General features: G+C 47.1%; 1 protein-coding gene and 1 long non-coding RNA gene across 2 annotated transcripts in view; one reads left to right on the top strand and one right to left on the bottom strand.

The window, feature by feature from the left end:
- The window catches only part of LOC142243783 (F-box/LRR-repeat protein 6-like), a 161,108-nt gene that overhangs the window by 58,480 nt on the left and 82,673 nt on the right, over positions 1-19,955 (top strand). The gene's annotated exons all lie outside the window — the stretch shown is intronic.
- LOC142316968 (uncharacterized) lies at positions 9,772-15,370 on the bottom strand. The gene is made up of 3 exons (XR_012754647.1): positions 15,199-15,370; positions 13,981-14,092; positions 9,772-10,174 (listed from the first exon to the last, which is right to left on the bottom strand). It is a non-coding gene; the product is annotated as an uncharacterized LOC142316968 (long non-coding RNA).

The following is a 19,955-nucleotide window of genomic DNA, read 5'->3' as shown; positions in this document are numbered from 1 at the left end:
CCGCCATATTGCTATATATATTACTATATCACACTGAGGAGAAGAGCGGCCATATTACTATATATATATTACTATATTACACTGAGGAGAAGGGCGGCCATATTACTATATATATTACTATATCACACTGAGGAGAAGAGCGGCCATATTACTATATATATATTACTATATCACACTGAGGAGAAGAGCGGCCATATTACTATATATATTACTATATCACACTGAGGAGAAGAGCGGCCATATTACTATATATATATATTACTATATCACACTGAGGAGAAGAGCGGCCATATTACTATATATATTACTATATCACACTGAGGAGAAGAGCGGCCATATTACTATATATATATTACTATATCACACTGAGGAGAAGGGCGGCCATATTACTATATATATATTACTATATCACACTGAGGAGAAGAGCGGCCTTATCTATATATATAATTGCCTTATTCTGTCTGTCTGTCTTGCTCCAAAATTGTGTCCTTACGGTGACACAAAGCTGATTGGCCGCTGGGCTCGCCATGGCCCTGCCCCCCCGCACGGATTGGCCGCTCGCCCAGGCTGCGCCCCCACACGGATTGGCCGGCCGCTCGCCCAGGCTCCGCCCCCCCCACAGATTGGCCTCTCGCCCCGGCACCCTGCAGGCATTGGCAACTCGGCCACGCCCCGCCCCCCTCACGCAATGCACGCTAGCTCTGGACCCACCCCCCCACACATTCCCCGAACCGACACGGTCACGGAGCCACGACTCACAGGTGAGTACTGTACCCCCGGGAGCCCACATCAGCGTACGCCGCAAACCCAGCCGACACATACCCTCGCATTGCTGGGGCTGGCCGGCGTATGCTGGTGTGGGCTCCCGTGCGAGCGGGGGACGAGATACGCTGGTAACCATGGTAGCATAGTTACCAGCGCATCAAGGTCCTGCAGAGGCGGAACATACACACACGCACACACATAACAGCACACACATAACAGCACACACACACATCAGATCACACTCACTCTCACACACACCTCACACACACATCACATCGCATCCACACACTCACAACATCCTGGGATATCGCTTGCTTCTCGGCGGCGATACTGTGCTGTGAGCTTCCAGGACCTGCCGGAGGATCACATGGCCAGAAGCATGTGGTATCTCCGGATGTTGTGAGTGTGAGCGCGTATGTGCAATATCGTCAGTGTGTGTGTGCGTGAGTGTATGCGATCGGATGTGTGTGAGTGTATGCGATCGGGTGTGTGTGAGTGTATGCGATCGGGTGTGTGTGAGTGTATGCGATCGGGTGTGTGTGAGTGTATGCGATCGGGTGTGTGTGAGTGTATGCGATCGGATGTGTGTGAGTGTATGCGATCGGGTGTGTGTGAGTGTATGCGATCGGATCTGTGAGTGTCGGCAGAGGAGCACGGCGTGCTGGAGGAGGCTGGGAAGAGAGAGGCTGATCCTGGGGAAGGCTGGGATGGGGAGGCTAAGAGAAGAGAGGCTGATGCTGGGGGAGGCTGAGGCTGGGGTAGGCTGGGAGGAGAGAGGCTGATGCTGGGGACCGAAAAGGCTGATTCTGAGAGGAGAGAGGCTGATGCTGGGGGAGGCTGAGGCTGGGGTAGGCTGGGAGGAGAGAGGCTGATGCTGGGAGGAGAGAGGCTGATGCTGGGAGGAGAGAGGCTGATGCTGGGGGAGGCTGAGGCTGGGGTAGGCTGGGAGGAGAGAGGCTGATGCTGGGGACAGAAAAGGCTGATGCTGGGAGGAGAGAGGCTGATGCTGGGAGGAGAGAGGCTGATGCTGGGGACAGAGAGGCTGATGCTGGGAGGAGAGAGGCTGATGCTGCGGGTAGAGAGGCTGATGCTGGGAGGAGAGAGGCTGATGCTGCGGGCAGAGAGGCTGATGCTGCGGGTAGAGAGGCTGATGCTGGTGCAGCATGGGGGATGGAGCACGATGGGGGGTGCGCAGCATGGCGGATGGAGCACGTTTGGGAGTGCGCAGCATGGCGGATGGAGCACGTTTGGGAGTGCGCAGCATGGCGGATGGAGCACGTTTGGGAGTGCGCAGCATGGCGGATGGACCACGTTTGGGAGTGCGCAGCATGGCGGATGGACCACGTTTGGGAGTGCGCAGCATGGCGGATGGACCACGTTTGGGAGTGCGCAGCATGGCGGATGGAGCACGTTTGGGAGTGCGCAGCATGGCGGATGGAGCACGTTTGGGAGTGCGCAGCATGGGGGATGGAGCACGTTTGGGAGTGCGCAGCATGGGGGATGGACCACGTTTGGGAGTGCGCAGCATGGCGGATGGAGCACGTTTGGGAGTGCGCAGCATGGCGGATGGAGCACGTTTGGGAGTGCGCAGCATGGGAGATGGAGCACGATGGGGGGTGCGCAGCATAGGGGATGGAGCACGATGGGGAGTGCGCTGCATGGGGGATGGAGCACGATGGGGGGTGCGCAGCATGGCGGATGGAGCACGTTTGGGAGTCCGCAGCATGGCGGATGGAGCACGTTTGGGAGTGCGCAGCATGGTGGATGGAGCACGTTTGGGAGTGCGCAGCATGGCGGATGGAGCACGTTTGGGAGTGCGCAGCATGGCAGATGGAGCACGATTGGGGGGTGCGCAGCTTAGGGGATGGAGCACGATGGGGAGTGTGCTGCATGGCGGATGGAGCACGTTTGGGAGTTTGCAGCATTGCGGATGGAGCACGTTTGGGAGTGCGCAGCATGGTGGATGGAGCACCTTTGGGAGTGCGCAGCATGGCGGATGGAGCACGTTTGGGAGTGCGCAGCATGGTGGATGGAGCACGTTTGGGAGTGCGCAGCATGGTGGATGGAGCACGTTTGGGATTGCGCAGCATGGCGGATGGAGCACGTTTGGGAGTGCGCAGCATGGGAGATGGAGCACGATTGGGGGGTGCGCAGCATAGGGGATGGAGCACGATGGGGAGTGCGCTGCATGGGGGATGGAGCACGATGGGAAGTGCACACCTCCCCCCAACACACACACACGCGCGCGCACTGCACAACACACCACACACACACACTGGGAATCACAAACAACTGCCCTACACAGACACCCACACACACAGACAACGCTGCACACACACAACACCCAACACACAAACACCGTGGCACACACAAATATACGCACATACCGCACAACACACACATTGCACAAAACATACCTCCCCCCAAAACACACCACACACACACACAAACGCTACAGACACACAGCGCTCCACAAACAACGCAACACACATACAACACCGCTCTCACCCCCCGTCACACCCAGACAACACCCAGAACATGTACAGCGCCTACACAAACACTTGGTAACTACACACAACAATATATATATATATATATATAACAAAAATCATACATGAACTACACAATACGTAAATTCTAGAATACCCGATGCGTAGAATCGGGCCAACTTCTAGTTACTATATATTACTATATCACACTGAGGAGAAGAGCGGCCATATTACTATATATATTACTATATCACACTGAGGAGAAGAGCTGCCATATTACTATATATATTATTATATCACACTGAGGAGAAGAGCGGCCATATTACTATATATATATTACTATATCACACTGAGGAGAAGAGCGGCCATATTACTATATATACAGTTAGGTCCAGAAATATTTGGACAGTGACACAAGTTTTGTTATTTTAGCTGTTTACAAAAACATGTTCAGAAATACAATTATATATATAATATGGGCTGAAAGTGCACACTCCCAGCTGCAATATGAGAGTTTTCACATCCAAATCGGAGAAAGGGTTTAGGAATCATAGCTCTGTAATGCATAGCCTCCTCTTTTTCAAGGGACCAAAAGTAATTGGACAAGGGACTCTAAGGGCTGCAATTAACTCTGAAGGCGTCTCCCTCGTTAACCTGTAATCAATGAAGTAGTTAAAAGGTCTGGGGTTGATTACAGGTGTGTGGTTTTGCATTTGGAAGCTGTTGCTGTGACCAGACAACATGCGGTCTAAGGAACTCTCAATTGAGGTGAAGCAGAACATCCTGAGGCTGAAAAAAAAGAAAAAATCCATCAGAGACATAGCAGACATCCTTAGAGTAGCAAAATCAACAGTCGGGTACATTCTGAGAAAAAAGGAATTGACTGGTGAGCTTGGGAACTCAAAAAGACCTGGGCGTCCACGGATGACAACAGTGGTGGATGATCGCCGCATACTTTCTTTGGTGAAGAAGAACCCGTTCACAACATCAACTGAAGTCCAGAACACTCTCAGTGAAGTAGGTGTATCTGTCTCTAAGTCAACAGTAAAGAGAAGACTCCATGAAAGTAAATACAAAGGGTTCACATCTAGATGCAAACCATTCATCAATTCCAAAAATAGACAGGCCAGAGTTAAATTTGCTGAAAAACACCTCATGAAGCCAGCTCAGTTCTGGAAAAGTATTCTATGGACAGATGAGACAAAGATCAACCTGTACCAGAATGATGGGAAGAAAAAAGTTTGGAGAAGAAAGGGAACGGCACATGATCCAAGGCACACCACATCCTCTGTAAAACATGGTGGAGGCAACGTGATGGCATGGGCATGCATGGCTTTCAATGGCACTGGGTCACTTGTGTTTATTGATGACATAACAGCAGACAAGAGTAGCCGGATGAATTCTGAAGTGTACCGGGATATACTTTCAGCCCAGATTCAGCCAAATGCCGCAAAGTTGATCGGACGGCGCTTCATAGTACAGATGGACAATGACCCCAAGCATACAGCCAAAGCTACCCAGGAGTTCATGAGTGCAAAAACGTGGAACATTCTGCAATGGCCAAGTCAATCACCAGATCTTAACCCAATTGAGCATGCATTTCACTTGCTCAAATCCAGACTTAAGACGGAAAGACCCACAAACAAGCAAGACCTGAAGGCTGCGACTGTAAAGGCCTGGCAAAGCATTAAGAAGGAGGAAACCCAGCGTTTGGTGATGTCCATGGGTTCCAGACTTAAGGCAGTGATTGCCTCCAAAGGATTCGCAACAAAATATTGAAAATAAAAATATTTTGTTTGGGTTTGGTTTATTTGTCCAATTACTTTTGACCTCCTAAAATGTGGAGTGTTTGTAAAGAAATGTGACAATTCCTACAATTTCTATCAGATATTTTTGTTCAAACCTTCAAATTAAACGTTACAATCTGCACTTGAATTCTGTTGTAGAGGTTTCATTTCAAATCCAATGTGGTGGCATTCAGAGCCCAACTCGCCAAAATTGTGTCACTGGCCAAATATTTCTGGACCTAACTGTATATTACTATATCACACTGAGGAGAAGAGCGGCCATATTACTATATATATTACTGTATCACACTGCGGAGAAGAGCGGCCATATTACTATATATATTACTATATCACACTGAGGAGAAGAGCGGCCATATTACTATATATATATTACTATATCACACTGAGGAGAAGAGCGGCCATATTACTATATATATATTACTATATCACACTGAGGAGAAGAGCGGCCATATTACTATATATATATTACTATATCACACTGAAGAGAAGAACGGCCATATTACTATATATATATTACTATATCACACTGAGGAGAAGAGCGGCCATATTACTATATATATATTACTATATCACACTGAGGAGAAGAGCGGCCATATTACTATATATATATTACTATATCACACTGAGGAGAAGAGCGGCCATATTACTATATATATATTACTATATCACACTGAAGAGAAGAACGGCCATATTACTATATATATATTACTATATCACACTGAGGAGAAGAGCGGCCATATTACTATATATATATTACTATATCACACTGAAGAGAAGAACGGCCATATTACTATATATATATTACTATATCACACTGAGGAGAAGAGCGGCCATATTACTATATATATTACTATATCACACTGAGGAGAAGAACGGCCATATTACTAATATATATATACTAGAAGGTGGCCCGATTCTACGCATCGGGTATTCTAGAATTTACGTATTGTGTAGTTAATGTATGATTTTTGTTATATATATATATATATATATATAGATGTTGTTGTATGTAGTTACCAAGTGTTTGTGTAGGGGCTGTACATGTTCTGGGTGTTGTCTGGGTGTGACGGGGGGGTGAGAGCGGTGTTGTATGTGTGTTGCGTTGTTTGTGGAGCGCTGTGTGTCTGTAGCGTTGTGTGTGTGTTGCGCGGTTTGTGTGTGTGTGGTGTGTTTTGGGGGAAGGTATGTTTTGTGCAATGTGTGTTGTGCGGTATGTGCGTATATTTGTGTGTGCAGCGTTGTCTGTGTGTGTGGGTGTCTGTGTAGGGCAGTTGTTTGTGGTTCCCGTTCCCAGTGTGTGTGTGGTGTGTTGTGCAGTGCGCGCGCGTGTGTGTGTGTTGGGGGGAGGTGTGCACTTCCCATCGTGCTCCATCCCCCATGCAGCGCACTCCCCATCGTGCTCCATCCCCTATGCTGCGCACCCCCCATCGTGCTCCATCTCCCATGCTGCGCACTCCCAAACGTGCTCCATCCGCCATGCTGCGCACTCTCAAACGTGCTCCATCCGCCATGCTGCGCACTCCCAAACGTGCTCCATCCGCCATACTCCGCACTCCCCATCGTGCTCCATCCCCCATGCAGCGCACTCCCCATCGTGCTCCATCCCCTATGCTGCGCACCCCCCATCGTGCTCCATCTCCCATGCTGCGCACTCCCAAACGTGCTCCATCCGCCATGCTGCGCACTCCCAAACGTGGTCCATCCGCAATGCTGCGCACTCCCAAACGTGCTCCATCCGCCATGCTGCGCACTCCCAAACGTGCTCCATCCGCCATGCTGCGCACTCCCAAACGTGCTCCATCCGCCATGCTGCGCACTCCCAAACGTGCTCCATCCGCCATGCTGCGCACTCCCAAACGTGCTCCATCCGCCATGCTGCGCACTCCCAAACGTGCTCCATCCGCCATGCTGCGCACTCCCAAACGTGCTCCATCCGCCATGCTGCGCACTCCCAAACGTGCTCCATCCGCCATGCTGCGCACTCCCAAACGTGCTCCATCCGCCATGCTGCGCACTCCCAAACGTGCTCCATGTGCCATGCTGCGCACTCCCAAACGTGCTCCATCCCCCATGCTGCGCACCCCCCATCGTGCTCCATCCCCCATGCTGCACCAGCATCAGCCTCTCTACCCGCAGCATCAGCCTCTCTCCTCCCAGCATCAGCCTCTCTACCCGCAGCATCAGCCTCTCTCATCCCAGCATCAGCCTCTCTGTCCCCAGCATCAGCCTCTCTCATCCCAGCATCAGCCTCTCTCATCCCAGCATCAGCCTCTCTCCTCCCAGCATCAGCCTCTCTGTCCCCAGCATCAGCCTCTCTCCTCCCAGCATCAGCCTCTCAGTCCCCAGCATCAGCCTCTCTGTCCCCAGCATCAGCCTCTCTGTCCCCAGCATCAGCCTCTCTCCTCCCAGCATCAGCCTCTCTGTCCCCAGCATCAGCCTCTCTGTCCCCAGCATCAGCCTCTCTCATCCCAGCATCAGCCTCTCTCATCCCAGCATCAGCCTCTCTCCTCCCAGCATCAGCCTTTTCTGTCCCCAGCTGATACCTTTTCGGTCCCCAGCATCAGCCTCTCTCCTCCCAGCCTACCCCAGCCTCAGCCTCCCCCAGCATCAGGCTCTCTTCTCTCAGCCTCCCCATCCCAGCCTTCCCCAGGATCAGCCTCTCTTCTCTCAGCCTCCCCATCCCAGCCTTCCCCAGGATCAGCCTCTCTCCTCCCAGCCTCCTCCAGCACGCCGTGCTCCTCTGCCGACACTCACACACACCCACACACACCCGATCGCATACACTCACACACACCCGATCGCATACACTCACGCACACACACATTGACGGTATTGCACATACGCCCTCATACTCACAACATCCGGAGATACCACATGCTTCTGGCCATGTGATCCTCCGGCAGGTCTTGGAAGCTCACAGCACAATATCGCCGCCGAGAAGCAAGCGATATCCCAGGATGTTGGGAGTATGTGGATGCGATGTGATGTGTGTGTGTGTGAGAGTGAGTGTGATCTGATGTGTGTGTGTGTTTGTGTGTGTGTGCTGTTATGTGTGTGCGTGTGTGTATTTTCCGCCGCTGCAGGACCTTGATGCGCTGGTAACTATGCTACCATGGTTACCAGCGCATCTCGTCCCCCGCTCGCACGGGAGCCCACACCAGCATACGCCGGCCAGCCCCAGCAATGCGAGGGTATGTGTCGGCTGGTTTGGCGGCGTACGCTGATGTGGGCTCCCAGGGGTACAGTACTCACCTGGTAGTCGTGGCTCCGTGACCGTGTCGGTTCGGGGAATGTGCGGGGGGCGGGGCCAGAGCTAGCGTGCATTGTGTGAGGGGGGCGGGGCGTGGCCGAGTTGCCAATGCCTGCAGGGTGCCGGGGCGAGAGGCCAATCTGTGGGGGGGGGGCGGAGCCTGGGCGAGCGGCCGGCCAATCCGTGTGGGGGCGCAGCCTGGGCGAGCGGCCAATCCGTGCGGGGGGGCGGGGCCATGGCGAGCCCAGCGGCCAATCAGCTTTGTGTCACCGTAAGGACACAATTTTGGAGCAAGACAGACAGACAGACAGAATAAGGCAATTATATATATATATATATATATATATATATATATATATATTACTATATTACACTGAGGAGAAGAGCGGCCATATTACTATATATATTACTATATCACACTGAAGAGAAGAGCGGCCATATTACTATATGTATATTACTATATCACACTGAGGAGAAGAGCGGCCATATTACTATATGTATATATTACTATATCACACTGAGGGGAAGAGCGGCCATATTGCTATATATATATTACTATATCACACTGAGAAGAAGAGCGGCCATATTACTAATATATATATATATATATATATATATATATATATTACTATGTCACACTGAGGAGAAGAGCGGCCATATTACTATATATATATATATATTACTATATCACACTGAGGAGAAGAGCGGCCATATTGCTATATATATATTACTATATCACACTGAGAAGAAGAGCGCCCATATTACTAATATAGTAATATATATATATATATATATATATATATATATATATCACACTGAGGAGAAGAGCGGCCATATTACTATATATATATATTACTATATCACACTGAGGAGAAGAGCGGCCATATTACTATATATATATATTACTATATCACACTGAGGAGAAGAGCGGCCATATTACTATATATATATATTACTATATCACACTGAGGAGAAGAGCGGCCATATTACTATATATATATTACTATATCACACTGAGGAGAAGAGCGGCCATATTACTATATATATTACTATATCACACTGAGGAGAAGAGCGGCCATATTACTATATATATTACTATATCACACTGAGGAGAAGAGCGGCCATATTACTATATATATTACTATATCACACTGAGGAGAAGAGCGGCCATATTACTATATATATATATTACTATATCACACTGAGGAGAAGAGCGGCCATATTACTATATATATATTACTATATCACACTGAGGAGAAGAGCGGCCATATTACTATATATGTATTACTATATCGCACTGAGGAGAAGAGCGGTCATATTACTATATATGTATTACTATTTCACACTGAGGAGAAGAGCGGCCATATTACTATATACAGTACAGACCAAAAGTTTGGACACACCTTTTCATTCAAAGAGTTTTCTTTATTTTCATGACTCTGAAAATTGTAGATTCACATTGAAGGCATCAAAACTATGAATTAACACATGTGGAATGAAATACTTAACAAAAAAGTGTGAAACAACTGAAAATATGTCTTATATTCTAGATTCTTCAAAGTAGCCACCTTTTGCTTTGATTACTGCTTTGCACACTCTTGGCATTTTCCTGATGAGCTTCAAGAGGTAGTCACCGGAAATGGTTTTCCAACAGTCTTGAAGGAGTTCCCAGAGATGCTTAGCACTTGTTATCCCTTTTGCCTTTACTCTGTTGTCCAGCTCACCCCAAACCATCTCGATTGGGTTCAGGTCTGGTGACTGTGGAGGCCAGGTCATTTGGCGTAGCACCCCATCACTCTCCTTCTTAGTCAAATAGCCCTTACACAGCCTGGAGGTTGGAGATACGTTTGGAGGTCATTGTCCTGTTGAGAAATAGATGATGGTCCAACTAAATACAAACCGGATGGAATAGCACGCCGCTGCAAGATGCTGTGGTAGCCATGCTGGTTCAGTATGCCTTCAATTTTGAATAAATCCCCAACAGTGTCACCAGCAAAGCACCCCCACACCATCACACCTCCTCCTCCATGCTTCACGGGCTGTGGAGTCGGAGTCGGTGTTCATTTTGGTGGAGTCGGAGTCAGTATAAAATGGACAGACTCCTGAAATATATAATAAATTGGGTACAGTAGTTGAATGCAGAATGTACTGAATATTTTTTCATAGGAATTTGGGAAAGTTATGAAATGTCCTATAAATGGCTGGTTTATTCCTGATCTAAAGGCTGCTTTACACGCTGCGACATCGCTCAAGCGATCCCGTTGGGGTCACAGAGTTTGTGACGCACATCCGGCCGCTTTAGCGATGTCGTTGCGTGTGACACCTATGAGCGATTTTGAATCGTCGCAAAAACGTTCAAAATCGCTCATCGGTGACATGCCCCCCTATTCTCGATTATCGCTGCTGCTGCAGCTAGCGATGTAGTTCCTCGTTGCTGCGGCAGCACACATCGCTACGTGTGACACCGCAGGAACGAGGAACCTCACCTTACCTGCGCCTGCCCGCAACGAGGAAGAAAGGAGGTGGGCGGGATATTACGTCCCGCTCATCTCCGCCCCTCCGCTTCTATTGGGCGCCGGTTCAGTGACGCTGCTGTGACGTCGCTGTGACGCTGAACGAACCGCCCCCTTAGAAAGGAGGCGGTTCGCCGGTCACAGCGACGTCGCTAGGCAGGTAAGTAGTGTGACGGGTCCGCGCGATGTTGTGCGCTACGGGCAGCGATTTGCCTGTGTCACACAACCGATGGGAGCGGGTACGCATGCTAGCGATATCGGTCACGATATCGCAGTGTGTAAAGCGGCCTTTAGCGTACATTCACACACAACATTTTTGCTGCGTTTTTTGAGGATACATTTTCAGCTGCAAAAGCAGATCAGCTTTTTAAAAAACCGCATCACCTGAAAGATTTTTGAGCTCATAGATAATGTTTTCAATAGCAAAAGCAGATTAGAAAAATGCCACACAAACTGACATGCTCATTCTTTGTGAGGATCCGTTTTTGAGCCCAAAATCAGATCCTCACAAAGCAATGCTTCAAACATAAGTACAATTAAACTGATAAATGAGAGTAATGAACAACAGCTAGAAGTACATTTAGGATTCAGTATGTGTGAGATGGAGCCACAGTGCTGTTCATGTAACTGAGGAACAAACAGATATTACAACAGAAGGACAGCAAAATGATACTTTAGGATTAGATGATCTTGTTGAAGATGCTTCAAAACACTTTCATATTCATCACATGCGCTGTGCTGTGCACACGCTGCAGCTGGCAATAAGAGATGGTCTGCAAGAGGGACATGCTGGAAATCTGATTGGAAAAGTGAGGAAATTGGTTATTGCCACCAGAACCCCTAACATTGATTCCATCTCGAAGAGACGTGCTGGGAAAGGGGCAATTGTCGATCAAGCCACTCGGTGGGGCAGCACTTATTTAATGATAGAGCGATTGCTTGAACTAAAACAGTTTCTTATAGATATGGCAAACCCTCAGGTAACCTTAAATGAAGGTCAATGGACACAGGTGGCTGAATTGAAGGAATTGCTTAATGACCCATTTACCGTGACTAAAATTACAAGCTGAGGATTTAACTCCTGGCATTTTCATAATGGAGTGGAAGAACTTTCTATTTTGCCTGTCCCAAAGAGGTTTAATCTCAGTTTGCATTTCTGCTTCAATGAAACAGGGAGAGACACATCAATTGGAAAATAAAATTCTTCTGGCAGCTGTTTTTGTGGACCCAAGTCATCGTATACTGCTTGATGATCAACAGCTTACTAAAGGAAAAGAAGCTCTGACTGAGGTAGCAGTTAGGATGAGTGGCTACAGGACTGCCATGCGCAAGGGGACTTGGGGCCTGACAGTGCTACTGCTTCCGTATCTTCATCCTCATCAGATGAGGAGTTTAACTTTGACAGGTATTTGGATGACATGGAGCAGGCAAAGCGTTGCCGCAAGGAAAAATATTTCACTCCGTCTCCTATAGCAGCAGATTGACCAGATTTCATATTACAATATATATATTACTATATCACACTGAGAAGGGCGGCCATATTACTATATATATCACTATATCACACTGAGGAGAAGAGAGGCTATATATATATATATATATATATATATATATAAAATGTATATATTACTATTTCACACTGAGGAGAGCGGCCATATTACTATATATATATTATTATATATATATTACTATATCACACTGAGGAGAAGAGCGGCCATATTACTATATATATATTACTATGAAGAAAAAAACAAAAAAGCTAGCACTAAATGTGCACTACAGCACTAAAAAATTCCAACTGTACTTATTATAAATATGAGATTTTTGGCAAAAAATTGCAATTTCTTGAGCCACCCCGCCACTTCACGGCAAATCTCTGTTGGGGCAGTCCTAACACTAAAATATTTTTAGAAAATGTGCCATACGGCCTCACATATGAAATAGTAGAACTGCTCTTAGCAGCACTCACCTGGTCTATTTCAATCCCGTACCCATGACTGAATCATGGCTGTGGGCGGGAGAGGCCCAAGCAAATGCTGCATGAAGTAAATAACCTGTGGACAGGGCCTGATGACTAAATGTGAACAGTCACCAATCGCCAAAATCTAGACAGGTGGAATACAGCCTAAATTTGGGTGCATAGCAAGGTGGGGGTCAGCCACCGACCAATTCAATGAAGAAAAAACAATGAAGAAAAAACAGATATACTATATCTATATATAGATAACACATATTACTATATATATCACTATATCACACTGAGGAGAAGAGCGGCCTTATTACTATATATATATTACTATACACACTGAGGAGAAGAGCGGCCATATTACTATATATATATAATACTATATCACACTGAGGAGAAGGGCGGCCATATTACTATATATAAATATTACTATATCACACTGAGGACAAGGGCAGCCATATTACTATATATATATTACTATATCACACTGAGGAGAAGAGCGGCCATATTACTATATATATTACTATATCACACTGAGGAGAAGGGCGGCCATATTACTATATATAAATATTATTATATCACACTGAGGAGAAGGGCGGCCATATTACTATATATATATATATATATATATATATATATATATATATATATTGCTATATCACCAAAAAATAATTAAAAAAATTGCAGTAAGGTCCCCCCATATTATGATACAAAACACATATAAAGCATGCAGCTACAGGGTGCAGCCCTCAGCCATGCACTTATCTTGGCTGTGCATCAAAATAAGAGCCCTTCCCTTCCTCCAATTTTGATACCTAGCCAATACAAAGTTAACAGCAGGAGCTGGTATTCTTAGGCTGGGGAAAACCATTGTCCCCACCCCAGCTTAATAATCGCAGCCACATGCATTAGGAGCCACAATCCTAGAACTTTACCTGGCTTTTCGCTATTGCTCTGGTGTGGTGGCAATCTGGGTAATTAGGGGTTAATTTCAGCTCACGGCTGCCACTAAGCCCTAGATTAGTAATTGTAGGCGTCAATGAGACCACCCATTACTAATCTGTAAGGCTGTGGTGAGGAATCTTTTTACTGCCGGAGGCCATTTGGAATTTTCTACCAATCTTCGGGGCCGCACCAAATTATCAACTTGAAAACTACTTGGCTATATTTGGTCAAACAATTAACTCACCCGTACTGTGGTGGCTGGAGCGGCTTCTCTTTTTTGCGGTTGTAATGTTCGGTGATATTGATCATGTTGTTTCTCATAACTGCTTTTCCAGGTTTGTCTTGGTCTGGAGAAGCTGGGGGCATACACATCACAGGAGAAGCTGAGGCATATACATCCCAGGAGACATTGGGGCATATTAATCCAAGGAGAGGCTGCGGCATATACATCCAAGGAGAGGCTGCAGCATATACAGTAAAGCACAGGAGAGGCTAAGGGCATATACATCACAGGAGAGGCTGGGGGCATATACATCACAGGAGAGGCTGGGGGCATATACATCACAGTAGAGGCTGGGGCATATACATCACAGTAGAGGCTGGGGACATATACATCACAGTAGAGGCTGAGGGCATATACATCCCAGGAGAGGCTGCGGGCATATACATCCCAGGAGAGGCTGCGGCATATACATCCAAGGAGAGGCTGCAGCATATACAGTACATTACAGGAGAGGCTGGAGGCATATACTTTACAGGAGAGGCTGGGGGCATATGCATCACAGTAGAGGCTGGGGGCATATACATCACAGGAACAGCTGGGGGCATATACATCCCAGGAGAGGCTGTGGCATACACATCCCAGGAGGGGCTGGGGCATACACATCACAGAAGGGGTTGGGGTGTATACATCACAGGAGGAGCATATACATCACAGGAGGGACTGGGGGCTTATATATCACAAGAGGGGCATATACATCACAGGAGATGCTGAGCATGGACAGCACTGGCAGTGGGCACAGACAGCACTAGGTGGCAGCACGAATAGCAATAGGTGGCAGCACGAACAGTACTAGGCGGCACAACGGATAGAACTAGGTGGCAGCACAGAGAACACTAGGTGGCAGTACTAACAGCACTAGCAGGCAGCACAGAGAGCATTAGGTGACAGCACTAGGAGGCAGCAGGGAGAACACTGTGGCAGCACTGACAGCACTAGGATGCTACACGGATTACACAGCACTGAGGGGGTTACACAGCACTGAGGGGGTACACAGCACTTGGGGCTACACACAGTACTAGGTGGTTCACAACACTGAGAGGTACACAGCACTTGGGGCTACACACAGTACTAGGGGATACACAGCACTGAGGGGTACACAGCACTTGGGGCTACACACAGTACTGGATGGTACACAGCACTGGACGGGGGAGGGGGTTCAGGGATGGGTTGTATACTCACAGTACTGGGAAGGGAGGAGTCACACAGCACAGGCCTGGGAGGCATGTACAGCAGGGAGGCATCTGCTGCACCTCCTCTTCTGTGACTTGAGCACAGCGCGCTGCTTACCCTGCCCGCAAGGTAAGACCTGAGCATGCCAGCACAGTCCCGGGTTCAGTCTAGAATGTATGGGCAGCAGTCAGGTCCTGAGAAGAGCCTGTAGATTCTAGCATCTACCCAGAACGCACTGGGATTTAAAGGGCCAGCAGCCAGCAAAAGCGCGAGTGCTGCTCAGCACTGCGGTTGGCTGGAATGTGCTTGCGGGCTGCAGAAAAAGTCGTGGGACGGAGGTTCCCCACCCCTGCTGTAAGGTAAAAGAAATAAACACAAACCGTGAAAAATCCTTTATTTGAAATTTAAAAAAAACGCCACTCTCTTTCTCCCCTTTATTAACTCCCAAAACACCCAGTTCAGATGTAATTCACATGAGGTCCCACAAAGATTTCGGCTCTGCTTCATACTGAAGTCAAAGCACGCTGGAACAGAACTTGTTTACTTTATGAAAAAGGGGGTGTTGCATAACAAAATCATATAACCCTTTAAAACGCAAATTTTATTAGTTACTGATTAAAATATCCACAAACCTTGTGCAATTATAAAAGGAAAATAAAGGGAGGAAGGTAAGATTCTCACCCTATCCGATAAACCTCCCTCCTGTCCACTACCTACCGCGGGGGTTGACACCCTGATGTCTACGAATATGGCGCCCCCACTCAGCGGTGGCTGTCCCTATGGAATCCCTAATAGACCCTCAAAACAGTCATGAATGATAGAATAAAGGGTTATGGGTAGGGCACATTCAAACCACATGACCCCTTATACGATAAGTGCTTGACTACCTCCTCATGACTAATTTGGTTGACCTCACCTGGTTGCTCCTTGTTATGCATTTGCACCTTTTTATGCATTGACACTCTATCATTAGACTGGCTTCTTGGGGCATATGAGCTGTTTGACCAATTGCACTCGTTTGCTCTTGAAGCCGGGATTTGTTTATATATTTTTTTGCACAATATATTGCGCTATGCACTTATACATGCACTTTATCAAATATGCATATGAAGTTGCTATTTGAGCACTAACTGTATGTATCTAATTATTTTGGATACTCCTGGTCCCTGAGGTTATATATCTATTTGAATTGGATGTTCCTGGTCTATAATCACTCCAGGGTACACCAGAATTATCTGAGGTTAGTCTGAGCCTGGTGGTCATATGCGATTGTCCCAACTATTCTGTCCACTAAGTTTGAATGTGCCCTACCCATAACCCTTTATTCTATCATTCATGACTGTTTTGAGGGTCTATTAGGGATTCCATAGGGACAGCCACCGCTGAGTGGGGGCGCCATTTTCGTAGACATCAGGGTGCCAACCCCCGCGGTAGGTAGTGGACAGGAGGGAGGTTTATCGGATAGGGTGAGAATCTTACCTTCCTCCCTTTATTTTCCTTTTAATTGCACAAGGTTTGTGGATATTTTAATCAGTAACTAATAAAATGTGCGTTTTAAAGGGTTATATGATTTTGTTATGCAACACCCCCTTTTTCATAAAGTATATTGAATATGGCTAGCTTTCTGACGGGTCCCATTGATATTAACTCCTGGGTCAAGGACGTGAACCAGGCATTCTGCACGAAAGAAATCCCAGAAGGCGGGATTGGGATCACCTCCCTGAAAACAAAATTTAGTGATCTTTATTCATCATATAAGGAGTACACAAAATCCTGATGGGAGATTAAGGCTCTCGAAAACTACCTTAAAAATAGAATTGTCCCCAAGGGCCTGAGAATATATCTCCGCCCTTCCCCCCCGTACCTCAAGTCCAAAACTCCTGGAAGCGTGGCAGACGGAATCCATAGAGTCTTCTCTTAGATTTATGACCTTATTGGTACAAGAAGAGAAGACACTTTTGGAGCAGGCTACCATCAAATTGAATTTGGATATAGAGAGTATCCTTAAATTCAAATCAGATCCTGATTTCAATAAAAGAGAGAGTGCCCTACAGGTCTCTGTGGAGAAATATCAGGGGTATATTAAGGAGAGAAAACACCTACAATTTCAGAGAGACCTCAGAGAGTTTTCCACGAACCAGGCATACAATTTCGTAAGTCCAGCCCAGAGAGACACTGATATCTCCTCCTCTGATGAAGAGGTTTCTGACACCGAAAGGGTAGGGGGGGAAGCCTGGTTCAGTAATAGAGGTAAACGGCAGAACAGAAGATGGAGGCGGGGAGGGAAGAATACCTATCCCACAAGAGATCCTATAAATACAAGATCTTATGGGCAGGAATCAGGATTTTCGCATACATCTACTTCTGCAGCATCAGGTGGAACAAAGACATCATCTATTTTAGAACAGGGGATTTCCCGGGTATACCAACTGAGGAACCGGGTGAATTAGCCGTTGAGCGGATACAGAGTGGAGGGTTAAACAGGAGTCAAATTATTAATCTATCCAACTTTATACCGAATGAGAAACAATATAGCATCCTGAGAAAGGGTCTTTCATTCGTACCCACGAATGATTACAATTATTTTCATTGGGTTAAGGATTTACAGCTCTTCGGGAGGAAATTAAAATGGAGAAAATTTTTCCTCAACAATGATAGAGAGAGTTGTAGAAGTTTGGTATTGACTGATGAGGATATGGAGAAGAGCGGCCTTATTATTATATATATTTTACTATATCACACTGAGGAGAAGAGCGGCCATATTACTATATATATATTACTATATCACACTGAGGAGAAGAGCGGCCATATTACTATATATATTACTATATCACACTGAGGAGAAGAGCGGCCATATTACTATATATATATTACTATATCACACTGAGGAGAAGAGCGGCCTTATTATTATATATATTTTACTATATCACACTGAGGAGAAGAGCGGCCATATTACTATATATATATATTACTATATCACACTGAGGAGAAGAGCGGTCATATTACTATATATATATTACTATATCACACTGAGGAGAAGAGCGGCCATATTACTATATATATTACTATATCACACTGAGAAGAGCGGCCATATTACTATATATATATATATATATATATATATATATATATACTATATCACACTGAGGAGAAGAGCGGCCATATTACTATATATATATATTACTATATCACACTGCGGAGAAGAGCCGCCATATTGCTATATATATTACTATATCACACTGAGGAGAAGAGCGGCCATATTACTATATATATATTACTATATTACACTGAGGAGAAGGGCGGCCATATTACTATATATATTACTATATCACACTGAGGAGAAGAGCGGCCATATTACTATATATATATTACTATATCACACTGAGGAGAAGAGCGGCCATATTACTATATATATTACTATATCACACTGAGGAGAAGAGCGGCCATATTACTATATATATATATTACTATATCACACTGAGGAGAAGAGCGGCCATATTACTATATATATTACTATATCACACTGAGGAGAAGAGCGGCCATATTACTATATATATATTACTATATCACACTGAGGAGAAGGGCGGCCATATTACTATATATATATTACTATATCACACTGAGGAGAAGAGCGGCCTTATCTATATATATAATTGCCTTATTCTGTCTGTCTGTCTTGCTCCAAAATTGTGTCCTTACGGTGACACAAAGCTGATTGGCCGCTGGGCTCGCCATGGCCCCGCCCCCCCGCACGGATTGGCCGCTCGCCCAGGCTGCGCCCCCACACGGATTGGCCGGCCGCTCGCCCAGGCTCCGCCCCCCCCACAGATTGGCCTCTCGCCCCGGCACCCTGCAGGCATTGGCAACTCGGCCACGCCCCGCCCCCCTCACGCAATGCACGCTAGCTCTGGACCCACCCCCCCACACATTCCCCGAACCGACACGGTCACGGAGCCACGACTCACAGGTGAGTACTGTACCCCCGGGAGCCCACATCAGCGTACGCCGCAAACCCAGCCGACACATACCCTCGCATTGCTGGGGCTGGCCGGCGTATGCTGGTGTGGGCTCCCGTGCGAGCGGGGGACGAGATACGCTGGTAACCATGGTAGCATAGTTACCAGCGCATCAAGGTCCTGCAGAGGCGGAACATACACACACGCACACACATAACAGCACACACATAACAGCACACACACACATCAGATCACACTCACTCTCACACACACCTCACACACACATCACATCGCATCCACACACTCACAACATCCTGGGATATCGCTTGCTTCTCGGCGGCGATACTGTGCTGTGAGCTTCCAGGACCTGCCGGAGGATCACATGGCCAGAAGCATGTGGTATCTCCGGATGTTGTGAGTGTGAGCGCGTATGTGCAATATCGTCAGTGTGTGTGTGCGTGAGTGTATGCGATCGGATGTGTGTGAGTGTATGCGATCGGGTGTGTGTGAGTGTATGCGATCGGGTGTGTGTGAGTGTATGCGATCGGGTGTGTGTGAGTGTATGCGATCGGGTGTGTGTGAGTGTATGCGATCGGATGTGTGTGAGTGTATGCGATCGGGTGTGTGTGAGTGTATGCGATCGGATCTGTGAGTGTCGGCAGAGGAGCACGGCGTGCTGGAGGAGGCTGGGAAGAGAGAGGCTGATCCTGGGGAAGGCTGGGATGGGGAGGCTAAGAGAAGAGAGGCTGATGCTGGGGGAGGCTGAGGCTGGGGTAGGCTGGGAGGAGAGAGGCTGATGCTGGGGACCGA

The sequence above is a fragment of the Anomaloglossus baeobatrachus genome, chromosome 6 (assembly GCF_048569485.1).
Source record: "Anomaloglossus baeobatrachus isolate aAnoBae1 chromosome 6, aAnoBae1.hap1, whole genome shotgun sequence".
NCBI classification, from domain to species: domain Eukaryota; kingdom Metazoa; phylum Chordata; class Amphibia; order Anura; family Aromobatidae; genus Anomaloglossus; species Anomaloglossus baeobatrachus.
Note: the sequence above shows the minus strand (reverse complement) of the source record. Positions and strands in the feature narration are given on the sequence as shown.